The 16,805-nt window shown below is 39.6% G+C and overlaps 1 protein-coding gene across 2 annotated transcripts in view; it reads right to left on the reverse strand.

The window, feature by feature from the left end:
* LOC100355262 (L-lactate dehydrogenase A chain) overlaps nucleotides 1–16,805 on the reverse strand; it is a 591,718-nt gene that overhangs the window by 306,137 nt on the left and 268,776 nt on the right. The window lies entirely within an intron of this gene.

Here is a 16,805-nt window from a genome sequence, read left to right on the forward strand (position 1 = left end):
TTAGATACAATTCTAAAAATATAAAGATACTTGCTTTCTCCTCCCTCCTTCCATCCTCCCCACCTTCCCTCCATTCTTCCATCTTCCTTCCTAAGAAGAACTGTAATCTACTGATTAATGATCCACTAAATTCACAGATCAATAAGTTAGAAGTGAAAGGACCATAGTTCAGCAGGAATGTAGGCAAGGGCTATAAACAATAATCAAATGAAAAGATATTCATTCCATTCATATACAGTGATTTTTTACATAAACAGATCATTAAATATACAGTACTACATCATTCTTTACCATTGGTTTGACAAAGATATAAAATAATTTGATAATATTTATCTGCAACAATACAATACAGACTGGCATTTATCTGTTTTTGTTTTTTAATACTTTCTTTTAATTTTAGCTCCCATTACAGGAGAGAACATGCAGTGTTTGTCTTTCTGTGTGCAGCTTATTTCATTCAATACGATGGCCTTTGGTCGCATCCATTTTGACACAAATTATAGAATTTAATCATGTTTTATAGCTGAATAATATTCCCTTTTGTGTGTGTGTGTGTATCACATTTCTTTATTCATTCCTCTTATGATGGACACCTTGTTTGATTCAGTATTTTGAGTATTGTGAAGAGTTAGCCTATAAACATGGTGGTGCAGAAATCTCTTTGATATGATGTGTTCATGTCTGTTGGTGTACACTTAGTAGTGTGATTTCTGGATCATATCAAAACCTGTGGGATACAGCCAGATATTAAGAGGTAAACTTATAGCATTAAATGCTTATATGAAAGAGAAGTTTCTCAAATAAATGATCTAATGATGCATTTCAGAAATTTAGAAGAACAAGCCAAACTGCAAATTAGCAGGAGGCGAGAAATAAGAAGGCTCAGAGCAGAAATAAATTGAAGCTAAAAGAATCACAAAAGAACAATAAAATGAGAAGGTGGGTTTTTGAAACAATAAGCAGAATTATTCATGCTCTGCTGTATGGCTCATTCCAAGTCACACTGGTCATCGACTCCAGTCTCATGAAGTCAGGAATTCTACAGAGAAATGACTACTTTCCCCTAGATCTTCAATACATGATCATCTCCAAACTTGACCAGGATTTTTCCTCTTCTGGAGAACTGACTGGAGTGACAGCATGGAGAGGCAAGCTAGTGAAAGCCCTAGCATCTTTCCATGGTTTCTGGGTCTCTGAGAAGCTCAGAGAAGGAATTCCTTCCTAGGCAGTCTCAGTTCCACAAGAATAAGGCATCCTCTATGTCCACCCCTTGCTAGGCCAATCTCTGTTACCCTCTCTCTGGTATTTTCTAACAGTTCTAAGACATTAGAATGTGTCTGGAGATTCTGTTGGTTGGAGGATTCCATGTAGGGATCGTGGTACCAGTCTCTGTTACTTCGGGTTATTCCTATATATTGTGGGGAGTTGTCAAGAACAAGTTCAGAGTCCCAATTAAGGCTCCCTAGACGTCTATCCTTGGCACCCCATTTGCCTGGCCTTTTGCTTTTCTCTTCCTCCTTTTCTTTCCTTTTCTGTGAAGGAAGCCTTTTGTCCTCTTCAGTAGTCTGGGTGAAGATTAAGAAAGACTGCCCTTTGCATAGGTGTTTTTGATTTAAGATTTTAAAAAATAGCCCACATTTTCCTCAAGTGGGTGAACTAAAAGTCCAGCACTTCCCATTTAGTACTCAAATGGGAAAGGGAATTTGATAACCCAGGGAAGCAGGAAAGGACAGATCTAAGTGATACTTCACATCAACACATTATATATGATCATAAACTCTTGTTAATATTACTGTAGAACTGTAAAACTTTCACAGTAGGGAACAATTCATATTTTAATATACATGAAATACGATTTTTACTGACAACTGATGAAATACTTCATTTTCATCTATGACAAATGTTAAAGTCAGCTTTAAACTGCTATAAAACTCAAAACTATACCTGTGATATATGTTTTTAATAGTACCCTTTATTAATCAAATAGGATTAGGGGACATTGAGTATCCTTAAATTATGAAAAGTGACATTTAAGAAAATTAAGTCATTGCTACACTTTCTGGAATCAATTTTTGCAGATACATTGTTATTTGGTTTCAAAACATCAAAATATTGAATCTTCATAAATACAGACTGTTTCTACAAATGTGTTGGTGAATCTCAGTTGGCCATTTTTATTGTTTATATAAAATAATACAATTAGATTGTGGAGACATGGAGAGAATTAGATTTTTTTCAAGTGACTGTAGTAACCCTCTTTACTCATTTTATTGAGTTGATAATTTAAAAATACCTTTACCTTTGATAGACTGTGTATCTGTAAGTAACTTCAGAAGAGAAAGGTTGTCTGAAAGATTTGTTTAACATTGATTCATCCATGTAAGGAATAGATTTTGACTTGTTATCAGTATGTCTGTGATTTCACATGTCATCTCATAAGATCTTAAGAGTAGAATATGTTTTAGATTTACCAGTTTCCTACTAAACAAGTTTTCAGTTTGATAATGTTTTTGTATTGTTTCTAAATATAGCATTTTTTACTAAAGGGGTCAGACATTTTAAAGTTACGTATTTTAAATATACTAATTATACATAAAGCATTTTAATCATATGTTAATTGCTCATCCTCCTAAAAAGCAAGGTGAGAGACTGGCATTGTGGTGTAGCAGGTGGAGCCACTGTCTGTGATGCCAGCAGCCCATAAGGGTGCAGGTTCTTGTTCTGCCTTCTTCATTTACAATCCAGCTCCTTGCTGATGGCCTGGGGAAAAGCCAATGTTTGAGCCCCTGTACCCACAAGGGAGACTCAGAAAAACCTCCTGGCTTCTTCCTGGGCCAGCCCTAGCTATTACAGCCATCTGGGGAGTGAATCAGCAGGTGAAAGATCCTATCCAAGTCTCCCTCTCTCTATTTAACTCTAATTTGCCAAATAAATAAATGAATATTTTTAAAGAAAACGTCAAGGTGAATATACTAACTTCGACACCGAGTCCTTTTTGCAAATACTTCTCATAAACCTTAGGCGACCATCTTCAATGCATTCATCAGAGAGATATAATCTGTTGCATGTTTAAACATTTAATGCTGTAGTATCTGATTTAGTAGGCACAAACACCTACCCACAAACCTAAAATCCATATGAGAAAATGACATTTATCAAACATTTACAAATCAATAAAATAGATTATTAACATTCGGTGTAATTGTAATGAACTCTGTAGGAATATAGAGGAAGGATATCCATAGGGACCATTCTATGCTAAATGCAAGGAGAAAAAAAAAAAAACCTTGATGATGACAGGACCTGAAGTTGGCTTTTAAAAACTGACGTGAAAGAGATGGTTTCCCTACATTTTAAAAGTATTAACAGATCAAAATGTGAGCGAAGTAAGACAGCAGAGTTCACCTAGTTCATCATCACATTTTATGTCATCTTCTGACTCTGATGTGTAGACCACATTTCTTTACACTTCCTTATCCTGGCTGCCAATAGTCAGTCAACCTCACACCCATTATACACATAATAATGGGAAACATTCTATAATGACTTCTGAAGTTTGCTTAGAAATGTTCCCTGTCAATAAGAAAGTAAATTCACTGTTGTTCAAAGTACTCTATGGATTTTTCCACCGTAGCAGTCTCAAATGTGTTATAGGGATACTCTTGGACAAAGCGAACTGTACTAAACAATCTGAATTTCCCCTGTGCTTACACAGGTTGCTAAAGCTACTCTTCCCTTACGTTTTATCTCTTTGAAATTTCAGTCCCACCCACCCCCTTGAAACCTAGTAGAGTGCTGATTTCTTCTTTGAACCCCTGTGATGCTTTCTGAGTCATTACTTTGGCAACTGCCTTACTGGACTATACTCTTCTGCACTTAACTTGTTCTCTACTGCTGAACAAATTAATGTTACCTGCTTTTTTCATATCACTTATAGACTAGTTAATGTCTGTAAAGTAATTACAAAAATCTGTATAGCAATAAATGTTTAGAATATTATATATGCATATATAATCAAAATATTATGGACATTCCAATTTAATCATATGAAGTATGATGAAATTCTCAAGAACTAAGTATTAACTATAAATCATATATATAAATAAAGAGATGAAGAAAGGATAGTCACCATGAGATATAGGGAAATTCTTATGGGAGCATACATTTGTGGGATCAGATTTTTTAAAATTTTATCTGCATATCTATTTTGATTCATTTATTAAGCAAAAATCAGAGAAGAAATATGATTTTGTTGGAAAATTGATTTAGTTCATCTAAATAGAACTTGCCTACTTCAGGAGTGGGATTCTAGAGGAAAGAGTAATATTGCACTCTTAAGAACTGAAGGGTTAGGTGACTGAGCCATAGCTGAAGATCCGATGTAAGGAGCCAGTGGCCCATTGGTGGTTATACCTACCAGGATCCACGGATGATCTAAATAGTTTGAAATGGAGGTTTTTGAATCAGTGTATATAAATCTGAGAACAATTCAAATGTTTGTCCTTTTACCGTTTGCTTATTCATGCCTCTGGTTATTTCAACTTAGTCCACAATACTGATGTCTGTCTATAGGACATCTATTATTTCAGACTGAAGCCTTTGGCCTTAGTTCTCCTTTAATGTACTCAGCTCCCTGTAACAGATATAAAGAATGTAGAACATTTGTTAAAAGAGAACATCAAAATATGTAGAGACACTTAGAGGGAATATGAAATATCTCTTTATTGTTTCAATGGAAGCATGGTCTTTTAGGTCAGGGGTTTACAAAATTCAGTGTCCTCTGGAAATGTTCAGAATGTGTTCTTTACGTGAAAATCTGGTGCAGAAATTTTAGTCAATACAGTTAAAGAGTTTTAGTAAATATTTTTGAATGCTTTTGTGAGAGGAATGTTTTTAATTACACAAAAATAGAAATGGGTATCTGAGGGGCTACAGGTAAAGCTGCCACCTACAATATTCGCATCCTCTATGGGCACTAGTTTGTATCCTGTCTGCTCCACTTCTAATCCAAATCCCTACTAATGGCGTGGGAAAAGCAGCAGAAGATGGCCCAAGTGTTTGGGCCCCTTCTAAACACATGGGAGACCTGGAAGAAGCTCCTGGCTCCTGCCTTTGGACTGGCCCAGCTGTGGCTGTTGCAGCTATCTGAGGAGTGAACCAGTAGCTGGAAGATCTTTATGTGTTTTTTTCCAAGTTTTTTTTTAATTTGACAGGCAGAGTTAGACAGAGAGAGAGAGAGAGAGAGAGAGAGAGACAGACAGAGAGAGAGGTCTTCCTTCTGTTGGTTCACCCCCCAAATGGCTGCCACAGCCAGCGTGCTGCGCCAATCCGAAGACAGGAGCCAGGTGCCTCCTCCTGGTCTCCCATGCGGGTGCAGGGGCCCAAGCACCTGGGCCATCCTCCACTGCCTTCCCGGGCCACAGCAGAGAGCTAGACTGGAAGAGGAGCAACCAGGACTAGAACCGGTGCCCACATGGTATGCTGGTGCTACCAATGGAAGATCAACCAAGTGAGCCACAGCTCCAGCCCCAAGACCTCTCTCTTTACATCTCTCCCTTTCTCTGTAACTCTGAATTTGAAATAAATAAATCTTTTTAAGAACTCCAAATGAGTATCAGAAAATACTGAGTGTTCTGGAAATACTGATTTCTGGTGAGCCTCGCTCTATTTATGTGTGTAACACGCCTGCTGTGTTCCCATGTGTTCTTCTTAGATGGCAAGTATCTAGCTGTGGGATCGTACACAAAGTATGCTGAGGATCATGTATTGTGAGCAATACATTGTGTTTGAGAGTGGTTACCTTGCAATTTGAGATTACTGAGTCATAGTTTAACACTAGCTCAGGAAGTGTTAGGATGAGGGCATGCCACAGTAAGGAGAAAACAGAACTCTAGGCAACAACAACATGAGAGATTCTAAATTTTCCACATAATGCTAAGCAAAATAAATTGTAACTATCACTATTAAAATATCTAACCAAATTAAAGACCCAAAAAGGGAGTATGTGCCAAGCAAAACAGTTGTGCATTATCTTCAATAGTGGAAGGCATTGTAAAATACAGACTCCATGAGAGGCACTTACTAGATACTTTATGTATCTTACATTATATAATTTTCACTTGCTTAGTACAGCAAGTCATTGATTTTTACACAATTTAAGAACATATGGTTTACAAATTCAAACTTTAGAGTTCGAAGACAGTTCTTCCTAGCTTTAAAGCTAGGCTTTCCATGTACAATGATAATAGATGTTCACCAATTTTAGTCATGTGCAAAAGGTGGTAATTGGGTTGAGGTAAGAAAGTTGGTGCAGATTTGAGTTGAGAATAGGATGTATAAGCAGGGATTTACTAATAAAATGTGATAAGGGAACGCAGCATTTATCATAGGATCAGTGATGAGCTGTGGAACATTCCACGTGGGTATTTTATCTCTGAAATGACTGTAATGGTCCATGGTGGAGAATCTGTTTTCTTTGCATTTGAGAAAAGAAGAAGCACAACACAGAAAAGCAGGAATACACACTCAAAAGACGTGAGTGGTAAGCAATTAGGTTGAGAACCTGACTGTGGGTTTCTCACAATACAGGTGATTAAAGGCACAACCTGTACAGTTCAGATAGACCTCGCCTGTCTAGGTTCTTTTTCCTTTAATAAGGTTATGCCTGGTGCTTAATATAATCATGACTGTATTCAAGGAACATTGGAACACACAGGTTCAGGAGGACACATGTAGAGAAATAGGAATTGATTGTAGCAGAAAGGGAAATAAAATAGGAATTGGTTGGCACTTCTGATTCTGGCTGATGGAGCTGGTAGAATTAGGAACATATTTTCAAGGTCATTCACTTAAGAATGGGGTTTATGGAAAAAAGATACAAAGTAACTGCAAACAGTTTATGAAGAATGGAAGAAGAAGCTAGATTTACCTTGGTACAAAAATGTGTGAAGCCATGCACAGTGTTTTTGATAACGCACATTTTCCATGAACTTTTGAAAAACCTCTTCTATTCTGCAAGAGTCATTGCACAGGTGATGTTTTTGTTAGATAGTTTATAGTGAAGAGAACAGTCTTTGAAAACAGATGACAAATTAACGATCTTGGTCTCTGGGTCAGTAGTTGTAGCTACCTCTTTGTGCAAGGTCCATTACTTTACTGAGCATTATTTTTCTTTTCTTGGGTTTTTAGAGCAAATAGTGAAAAAATAACAGTAATTAGTCCTCATCTGCTATGTCCCAGACAACACATGTAGTGATTCATGGGTGTTACCTTATTTCATACTCATAATATGATTTTAAGGTAAATTGTACTGTTGTCTTTTATAACAAATGGAGATTGAAATTTGGGTGCTTTTTTGAGTCCATACAAGTAGTAAATGGCAGAGCTTAGGCAGTCTTAATCTAAGGTCCAAACATTTAACACTGCTATCTAAAGCCTGTTACTTATTACCTGAAATACAAAAGCATTAAACAAATATTAAGTTCTTTCTATCCAAATTATTCCAAACTATTAAGACTTCAGCACTGTTGTTAATGATTTCTCTAAGCTGTCAATAGGAAATTTCACGAATGTTCTGATCTGTTTGGTTCTGGCACTGATACATTCTGTTCTTTGTAGCTGGTATTATTTCTCACAGAAATATAGATTGCTGGTCCTACAAATTTAGGAGCAGTCGTAGACACAAAGAGCATGGTGAGGAATGATGGGATCCAGATGCTGAATTTATGGAGGAAGGTGGAAATGGATCCCAGAACATATTTTATTTTCCCAGTGTTATAACCAGATTCAAGGATAGAAGAAAAATGAAAATACAATGGCATCTTGTTTATTTTATTTTATTTTTTGAACTTTTATTTAACAAATATAAATTTCCAAAGTACAGCTTATGGATTACAGTGGCTCCCCCCGCCATTACTTCCTTCCCGCCTGCAACCCTCCCATCTCTTGCTCCCTCTCTCATTCCATTCACATCAAGATTCATTTTCAATTATCTTTATATACAGAAAATCAATTTAATATATATTAAGTAAAGATTTCAACAGCTTACACCCACACAGAAACACAAAGTGTAAAATACTGTTTGAGTACTAGTTATAGCATTAATTCACATTGGACAACCCATTAAAGACAGAGATCCTACATGAGGAGTAAGTGCACAGTGACTCCTGTTATTGACTTAACAAATTGACACTCTTGTTTATGGCATCAGTAATCACCCTAGGTGGCATCTTTGATTTAGAAACAAAACTAGCATCCAAGAGGTGGGGTCATCGCTTTGGAATGTGGTTCTCTGTGAGAGAGTACAGTGACATGTTCCATTATCAAGAAAAATAAATGTTTTATTCTGCTGATAAGATGCAAAGAAATACAGAGCAACATGGGAGAACAGCTGATGCTACAAAGAGCAAGGCTTCTCATGGTCATATTTTAGGGACAGAAGAAGATGGGTAAAGAACTATATGTAAGGCAGTAAACTTAAGATACTGATTTTCATGAAATATTTCAGTTAATAGGAGCAAGTATGGACGATTTTTGCAAGATAAGCACTTAGCAGCGATGGAGGAAGCATTGGTTTCAGAAATAAAGCAGTAACATTGGTTAAAGAGCAGGCCCCGGTACCAAGAGGAAAGCAGGAAGTACATACACAATTGTAAGTACACAAGTACTTGTATGCTTGTGCACACACGCAAATCACTGAAACTGCTTATTAACAAGTTGAGCCTTCATGGTTCTTTGTGCTCAAGCTGCTGGTGAATGATAAAAAAAAAGATCCCTCACCGTATTTTTAAGGTTATGCAAAATAATTCAAATCTTGAGTTTCAAGATGCCAGGGAAAATAATGAAAATTGTCATTTTCCTATTGATGCTGCTATGCCTTCATATATCAGAAGTTCTATTTAAATATTTACCTCTCATCAGCGTTATGAGACATAGCATCCACCTCTTCATATTCACAAGAGAACTTATTGTAGGAGTTCTCTAATCCAAAATAACTATATTAAAAGAATTCTGAGTTATAATATATTGCATTTCAATAATGTAGTCAGTAACAGATACATTCCAAAAGCTGTTGAAACCCACCAATATTTAGAGATCCCAAAACAGATATAATTAATCTGAATATAATATACACAGCTGTAATTTATCAGGTTGACTCAAAGGAGATAAATCTTACTAAAGACATGGAATTAATCACAGTGACTCTAGATAGGATCCCATAAATCTTCAATACTGTTTTTAATTTTTCTAATATCTTCTTTTTTGTTTTTGGTCTGATTGAAAAATTTCCTAATATTTGTCTTCTAGCTTAGACATTCTTTCTTTTGCCTTATCAATTCTGTTTCCCAATTTTCTTATTTCACAATTGAGTTCTTTATTTCTAATAATTCATTTTGATTTCTCTTTAAAATCCTCATTTCATGAGAAAAATTTCATTCTTCTTGTATGGATTTCTTAAATCATGGATTTCCTTCCTATCATTTATGAGTAATCCTATTAATCTTGTGTATTCCATTTGAGAAATTCTATCAGTATCTTCATCTTCATAATCTAATATTGAAGTGTTTATGGGCTCCTTAGAGGGTGTCATGTTGCCTTTCTTAATCTTTTTTCTTGAATTTTTGCATTTATTTTTAGGCATTTGTGGAGATATTTTTTTTCCTCTGATTGCTTTTCTCTGAACAATGCCTCTGTGGCTTAGTGGAGTATCTGCTCTTGCAATGTTAATGAGAAGCTTGTGCTGGGTGTGGCCAGAGAGCTCTGGTCAGTGCTCCACGGTGGGATGAGTATCCTGGGTGATACACAGGTTGGGTGTGTTTGATCTCTTGTTAACACAGGTATGGTCACTGTTGACATAATCTTCAGCTTTTCCCTTACAAGGTGAGCAATGCCTGAGTGTTAACCCTCAGTGGATGCAGCACTCATCTATACTTTTGCATTAACTGCACAAGAGATCTGTGTAGTCTTCACTGTGAACATGGATCCTGCTGCAGTGGCATACCCCAGGCAGTCAGGGAACTCTGAGCATGTGGATCTGCACAATGTGATTGCTCAGAGACCCAGCTACACCCTGAGCCTTCTCATGCAGTCAGAATTCTCACAGTCTCAGCAGTCAGGACTCCCACAGTCATAGAGTGCCAAGGAAGCACTCCACCCCCTAGCCTGTCATGTCCACAAGGAGGCTGAGTTGTTCTCAGAGCCAGCTGCCACCTAGGCAGTTTGAGCCCTTGAGGCCCAGAGCCTGTTATGTTGAGGGGTTGAGGGCACCTCACAGTTTTATGTGGTGGTCCAGTGCCTTTTTAATCCCCTCAGCCAGAATCAAAGTCTGTGGAGAACGTGGGTTTTTCCCCCTAGTAAAATCCCTGAATCATATGTGTGCACAATACCTGCTGTCTGCAGCTATACTCATTTTGCAATCATCCTGGTCACATACAAATGTTTGCAGCCAGTATTAATGTCAGAATGGCTCCTCCCCACCCATTTCTGGGTTCATGCACAGAAGCTGTTGTGTTTGCCTCTACTGACAAGATGGCAACATTCCCCACCAGTTGCACCTGAGACACTGCAGTTGCCTCTGCTGACAAGATGGTGACTGTCCTGGGTGCACACACAAAACCTAAAGCAACTGCTACATACTTACATCAAAATGGTGCCCAAACTCTCTCATCAGTGGCCAAAAGCCATTGTTGGGGGGGAGATGTGCTGAGAGAGAGGCCCCTTTTCTTTTTTGTCTCAGTGAGCAGGCGCCCTGTTAGCTTCAGGGCTCTAGTCTGGACTCAAAGACAGTGCCGTCCTCTAAGCTCTCGTTGTGGCTATATCACCAGTGTCACAGGCCACTCAGTGTGATTTCACATTATTCTGTAAAGCTGATACTTTCTCCAGCTCATGGCTTCTGGGGTCATTTTTTGCATCTGTGCTGTTTGATGTGCCTCTGCACCTTCCACACATATCTACAACACCTCTCCTCCTTCAACAGAATCTCCATTGTGGTTTTCCAACTCTCCCCTGAGAATGCCTTTCTCCACTTTTAAAATACTATTTCCCCTTTGCCTACAGCAGACAGCCCTGCTGCTGTTCTTCTATCATGCAATCTTCCTCTCTGAATTTCCTGGGAGCTGTGTGGTCAGCTAGTGCCCTGCAGTACTCCAAGATGCCAATGCCCTTCTCCATCCCCGTCCCCTTCCCCTTCTTCTTCCTTACCCCTCCTTCATCTTCTTTTTTTTTTTGACAGGCAGAGTGGACAGTGAGAGAGAGAGACAGAGAGAAAGGTCTTCCTTTGCCGTTGGTTCACCCTCCAATGGCCGCCGCGGCTGGCGCACCGCGCTGATCCGATGGCAGGAGCCAGGAGCCAGGTGCTTTTCCTGGTCTCCCATGGGGTGCAGGGCCCAAGCACCTGGGCCATCCTCCACTGCACTCCCTGGCCACAGCAGAGAGCTGGCCTGGAAGAGGGGCAACCGGGACAGAATCCGGTGCCCCAACCGGGACTATAACCCGGTGTGCCGGCGCCGCTAGGCGGAGGATTAGCCTAGTTGTCGCTCCCCCTCTTCGTGGAGGAGCAACACAGGACCCTGCGCTGTTCTTTCGTCTGCTCGGCCCTCCCCGGGTTTGCTGCTGGTTCTTCCCGGGTTGGCTACTATCCCTTCCACCTCCGTGGAAGGGCAGTTCCCCCTGGCCACATTCCCCACTTCCGCAGGGGAGCGGCACACCGCCGGCCGGCTCTTCTCGGGGTCTGCACAGGTGTTCCCCTTAGATGTTCCCCATAGATGTTCCTGGTGCATGCCGTCTCTCTCCTCCTTTATAGTCCTCCTCCGCCAATCCTAACTCGGCTGCCCACACGCCGAGTACGCTGCTCTCCAATCAGGAGCAAGTCCTACAGTTTATTAGTTGAACTGGAGGCAGCTGTGCGGAAGCTGTTTACTTCTCTCCCAGCGCCATATTGTGGGAGAGCAGATGCATAAAATAAGTCTTAATTCCAGTAACTCAGTCCAGTCCGGATTGCTCCCCACACTAGTGAGCTGCGGCGCCGGCTTTCCTTCATCTTCTTTGTCTGTCTTATTCTTTTCTAGTTTTTAAAAATTTTATTACAGTTATACAAGTTTCATGTATTTCATATTATATACAGTGTTGGAACATAGTGATAGTTTCCACTCAAGCCTCCCTCTTGCCCATTCTGCAAACCTTCTTCCACCTGCCTCTCCCATTCCTGCTCTTAATTATGACAAAGACTGATTTTCAGTTTTGTTAATGATCATGAAGTTAACACTAGACTGTAAGAGATCAACAAATAATATGAAGAAAAAAGTCACTGTTCCTCAACAGAAGAGACAAGGGCTGTAAACAATCATTGAAACTCGAAATGTCCATTTCACTCCAACACATTTCATTTTAGGTACTATATTAGTTACCTTAGATCAGGGAAAACCTTTGGTATCTGTCTTTTTGGGACTGGCTTATTTATGTAAGTATAATGGTTTCCAGTTGTGTCCATTTTGTTGCAAAAGATTTTGCTATTTTATGGATTTCTCTTTTTTAGAGCTGAGTAGTACTCAAAAGTGTATCTATAATTTATTTATTCTGGCATCCATTGATGAACACCTGGGTGGATTCCATATCTTTGCCATTGTGAATTGTGCTGCAACAAACATGGTTTACAGATAACTCGTATGCTGATTTGTTTTCAGTTGGGTAAATTCCCAAGTGGGATGGCCAGAACATATGATAGGTTTATATTCAGCTTTCTGAGGTATCTCCACATTGTCTTCCACAGTGGCTGCATATTCCCATTAACAATGGAACAAGGTACCTTTTCCCCCACATTCTCAGCATCATTTGTTGTTTGTTGACTTCTGTATGAGAGCAATTCTCACTGGAGTGAAGTAGACTTGACTTTGTGGTTTTGTTTGAGATTTTTCTGATTACTAGTGATCTGACCATTTTTTTTTTCAAGTGTCTGTTGCCATCCAAATTTCCTCTCTTGAAAAATGGCTGTTCAAACCCTTTGTAGATGTCTTAACTGGATTGTTTGTTTTGCTATTGTTGAATTTTTTAAGTTCTGTATACATTCCAGGTATTAACCCTTTAACAGTTGCATAGTTTGCAAATATTTTCTCCCACTCTGTCAGTTGCCTGTTCACTTTGCTGAGTATTTCTTTGGCAGCGAAGAAACTCCTTAGCTGGATGTAATCCCATCTTATAATTTTGGCTTTGATTGCCTGTGCTTCTGAGTTTTCCAAGAAGTTTTTTGCCTATTGCAAACTCTCATAGGATTCCCGAATGTTCTGTAGTAATTTGATGCTATCAGGTCATAGATTGAGGTATATGGTCAATTTTTAGTGGATTTTTGGGTAAAGGGTAAGATAGGGGTCTAATTTCATACTTCTGAAAGCAGAGACCCAGTTTTCCCAACACCATTTATTGAACAGGCTGTCCTCATTTCAGGGATTGATTTTAGTTTCTTTGTGAAAGATAAGATGGCTGTAGATTTTGGATTGATTTCTTGAGTTTCTATTCTGTTCCACTGGTCTATCCATCTATTTTTGTACCAGTACCAGGCTGTTTTGATTATAATTGTCCTGTAGTATGTCTTTTTGTTTGTTTGTTTGTTTGACAGGCAGAGTTAGACAGTGAGAGAGAGAGAGACAGAGAGAAAGGTCTTCCTTCTGTTGGTTCACCCCCCAAATGGCCGCTACAGCTGGTGTGCTGTGCTGATTTGAAGCCAGGAGCAGGTGCTTCCTCCTGGTCTCCCATGCTGGTGCAGGGCCCAAGCACTTGAGCCATCCTCCACTGCTTTCCTGGGCCACAGCAGAGAGCTGGACTGGAAAAGGAGCAACCGGGACAGAACTGGCACCCAAACCAGGACTAGAACCCAGAGTGCCGGTACCACAGGCAGAGGATTAGCCTAGTGATCTGCGGTGCCAGCCCCTGTAGTATGTCTTGAAATCTGGTATTGTGTTGCCCTGGCTTTGTTTTTGCTGTATAAGATTGCTTTAGCTATTTGAGATCTCTTGTGTTTCCATATGAATTTTAGCAGGCTTTTTTTGGATCTGAGAAAAATGTCAGTGGCATTTTTATTGGGATAGCATTGAATCTATACATTTCTTTTAGTAGTATGTATATTTTAATGATATTGATCCTTCCAATCCATGAACATGGGAGATTTCCCATTTTTAATGTCTTCTCTCTTTTATGTTTTGAAATTTTCTTTCTCAGCTGGGCTACAGGCCCTATTATGGGGAAAATGGGGTGAGATAAATGTGCCCCCTTTACTTCCACTGAGTCTGTGAGTAGCCACTAGTAACTGCTTGCCTCTAGGGCTGCAGTCCCAACTCACACCGTGTTCTCCCTCTGGCTAGACCAACAAGGGTTTCTGCAGTCTGGTCTCACCTCTGCCTCCAAGCTTCCACCTGCTCCTGCTCTCAGCTGCTGCCATCCTGTGTTGTGTCCATGTTTGTGCTGTATCCACACCTTCCAGACAGGTCCATGGCATTATGCTTCCTTTGTAGAATTCCTAATGTGGATTTTCTAATTCTCCCCAGAGAGTGCACTCCCTATGCTTTTTTTCTTGAGATTTTTCCATAGCCCAGTACAGTATGTCGTTCCCTATTATGTCATCTTGGAATCCTCCCAAGATGTAATTCTTAATTGTCCCTGTTATGTGGTGAATTTCTACAGATATCATGGTTGTCTAGCACATAAAACACAGGTCATCAGGTTCCTCCCCACTGGCTTTTTGCTGCCTCCACAACTCAGTGCTAACCCTGTAAGTGCGCCAAAGGGTATCCTCTCAAAATGAGAATAGGAAAGCTCCCCAAGTTCCAAATTCTGTGTTAAGAACAACAATAGCATAGCAATGCTTCCAAACACAAATGCATGGTGTGCCTCCAGCTGACTGTTTTATGACATCATAATTTATTATACAATGGTGTGTTTACAATATCACAGCGATGTTTTATGATACCATAATTGATTATGTAAACACAATGTTTTAAAACATCACAATAGTTGGTTTATGGCATGACAATACTGGTTTCTGATAGCAACTGTTTTCATGACAACACACTTATGACCTGATAATGCTGTTTTATGGTATCACAATTGATTATGAGGTCATAATGGTAGGTTTAAGATATCACAGTGGTTTTTATGACTTCATAATTGATTATGATTCACAATACAGATTTATAGTATCACAATGGTTTTAAATGACATTATAATTGATGTTGACATTACAATGTCTTAATGATGATGACATCACTATGCTGTTTTTGGCATAATGTTAGTTTTAATTACGTCAGAATTAGGCCATCACAATGATTTTTAGGACCTCACAATTTATTATGACATCACAGTTTTGGCTTATCACAACACAATCATGATTTATGAAAACACAATTATGACAAAACAATAGTTGATTTGCAACATCACAATTTTTTATTTATTTTTTAATTTTTTTTACAGGCAGAGTGGACAGTGAGAGAGAGAGAGAGACAGAGAGAAAGGTCTTCCTTTTGCAGTTGGTTCACCTTCCAATGATCGCCGCGGCCAGCGCACTGCAGCCAGTGCACCACGCTGATCCAAAGCCAGGAGCCAGGTGCTTCTCCTGGTCTCCCATGCAGGTGCAGGGCCCAAGCACTTGGGCCATCCTCCACTGCACTCCCGGGGCACAGCAGAGAGCTGGCCTGGAAGAGGGCAACTGGGACAGAATCTGGTGCCCTGACTGGGACTAGAACCTGGTGTGCCGGTGCCACAGGCGAAGGATTAGCCTATTGAGCCGCAGCGCCGGCCTGCAGTATACTTTTAAAAACTATTTATTTGAAAGGCAGAGTAACAGAAGGGCAGAGGAAGAGAGACAGAGATAGGTCTCATATCCATTGGCTCATTTCCCAGATGGCCACAATGGCCAGAGCTGGGCCATTCAAAGCCAGAAGCCTGGAGCTTTTTCTAGGACTCCCACACATGCACAGGGGCTCAAGCATTTGGACCATCTTTCACTGTCTTCTCAGGCCTTAGCGGAGATCTGGACTGGGAGTGGGGTAGCCAGGACTTCAACTGGTACCTATATGATGCCTGCACTGCAGGCAGTGGCTTTATCCACTATGGCACAGCACAGGCCACAAGAGATTTTTGACCTCACAAATGATTATAACAAAGCAATGCTCTATCTATGACATTACAAAGATAGTTTTATGGCATAGCATATTTATGATATCAAAATTAAATGATATCTCCCTTTTTGATTCTATCAGTTAGTATTAGCAGACACTAGTCTTGTTTGTGTGATCCCTTTGACTCTTAGACCTATCAGTGTGATCAATTGTGAACTGAAATTGATCACTTGGACTAGTGAGATGGCACTGCTACATGCCACCTTGATGGGATTGTATTGGGATCCCCTGGCATGATTCTAACTCCACCATTTGGGGCAAGTCAGCTTGAGAATGTCCCAAATTGTACATCTCCTCCCTCTCTTATTCCCACTCTTATATTTAACAGGGATCATTTTTCAGTTAAAATTTAAACACCTAAGAATAAGTGTGTGTTAATCACAGAGTTCAACCACTAGTACTAGAACAAAACAAAGAGAAAATACTAAAATGGATAAAGTATTACATTGTACATCAACAGTCAGGACAAGAGCTGATCAAGTCACTGTTTCTCATAGTGTCCATTTCACTTCAGCAGGTTTCCCCTTTGCTGCACAGTTAGTTGTCGCTGATCAGGGAGAACATATGATAGAATCAAAAAGGGAGAGAACAATCCATCATGGGAAGCGGGATACACAGTAAACCCATAGAATGGCAGATGTT

This window comes from Oryctolagus cuniculus (genome assembly GCF_964237555.1).
Source record: "Oryctolagus cuniculus chromosome 17 unlocalized genomic scaffold, mOryCun1.1 SUPER_17_unloc_1, whole genome shotgun sequence".
Taxonomy (NCBI): domain Eukaryota; kingdom Metazoa; phylum Chordata; class Mammalia; order Lagomorpha; family Leporidae; genus Oryctolagus; species Oryctolagus cuniculus.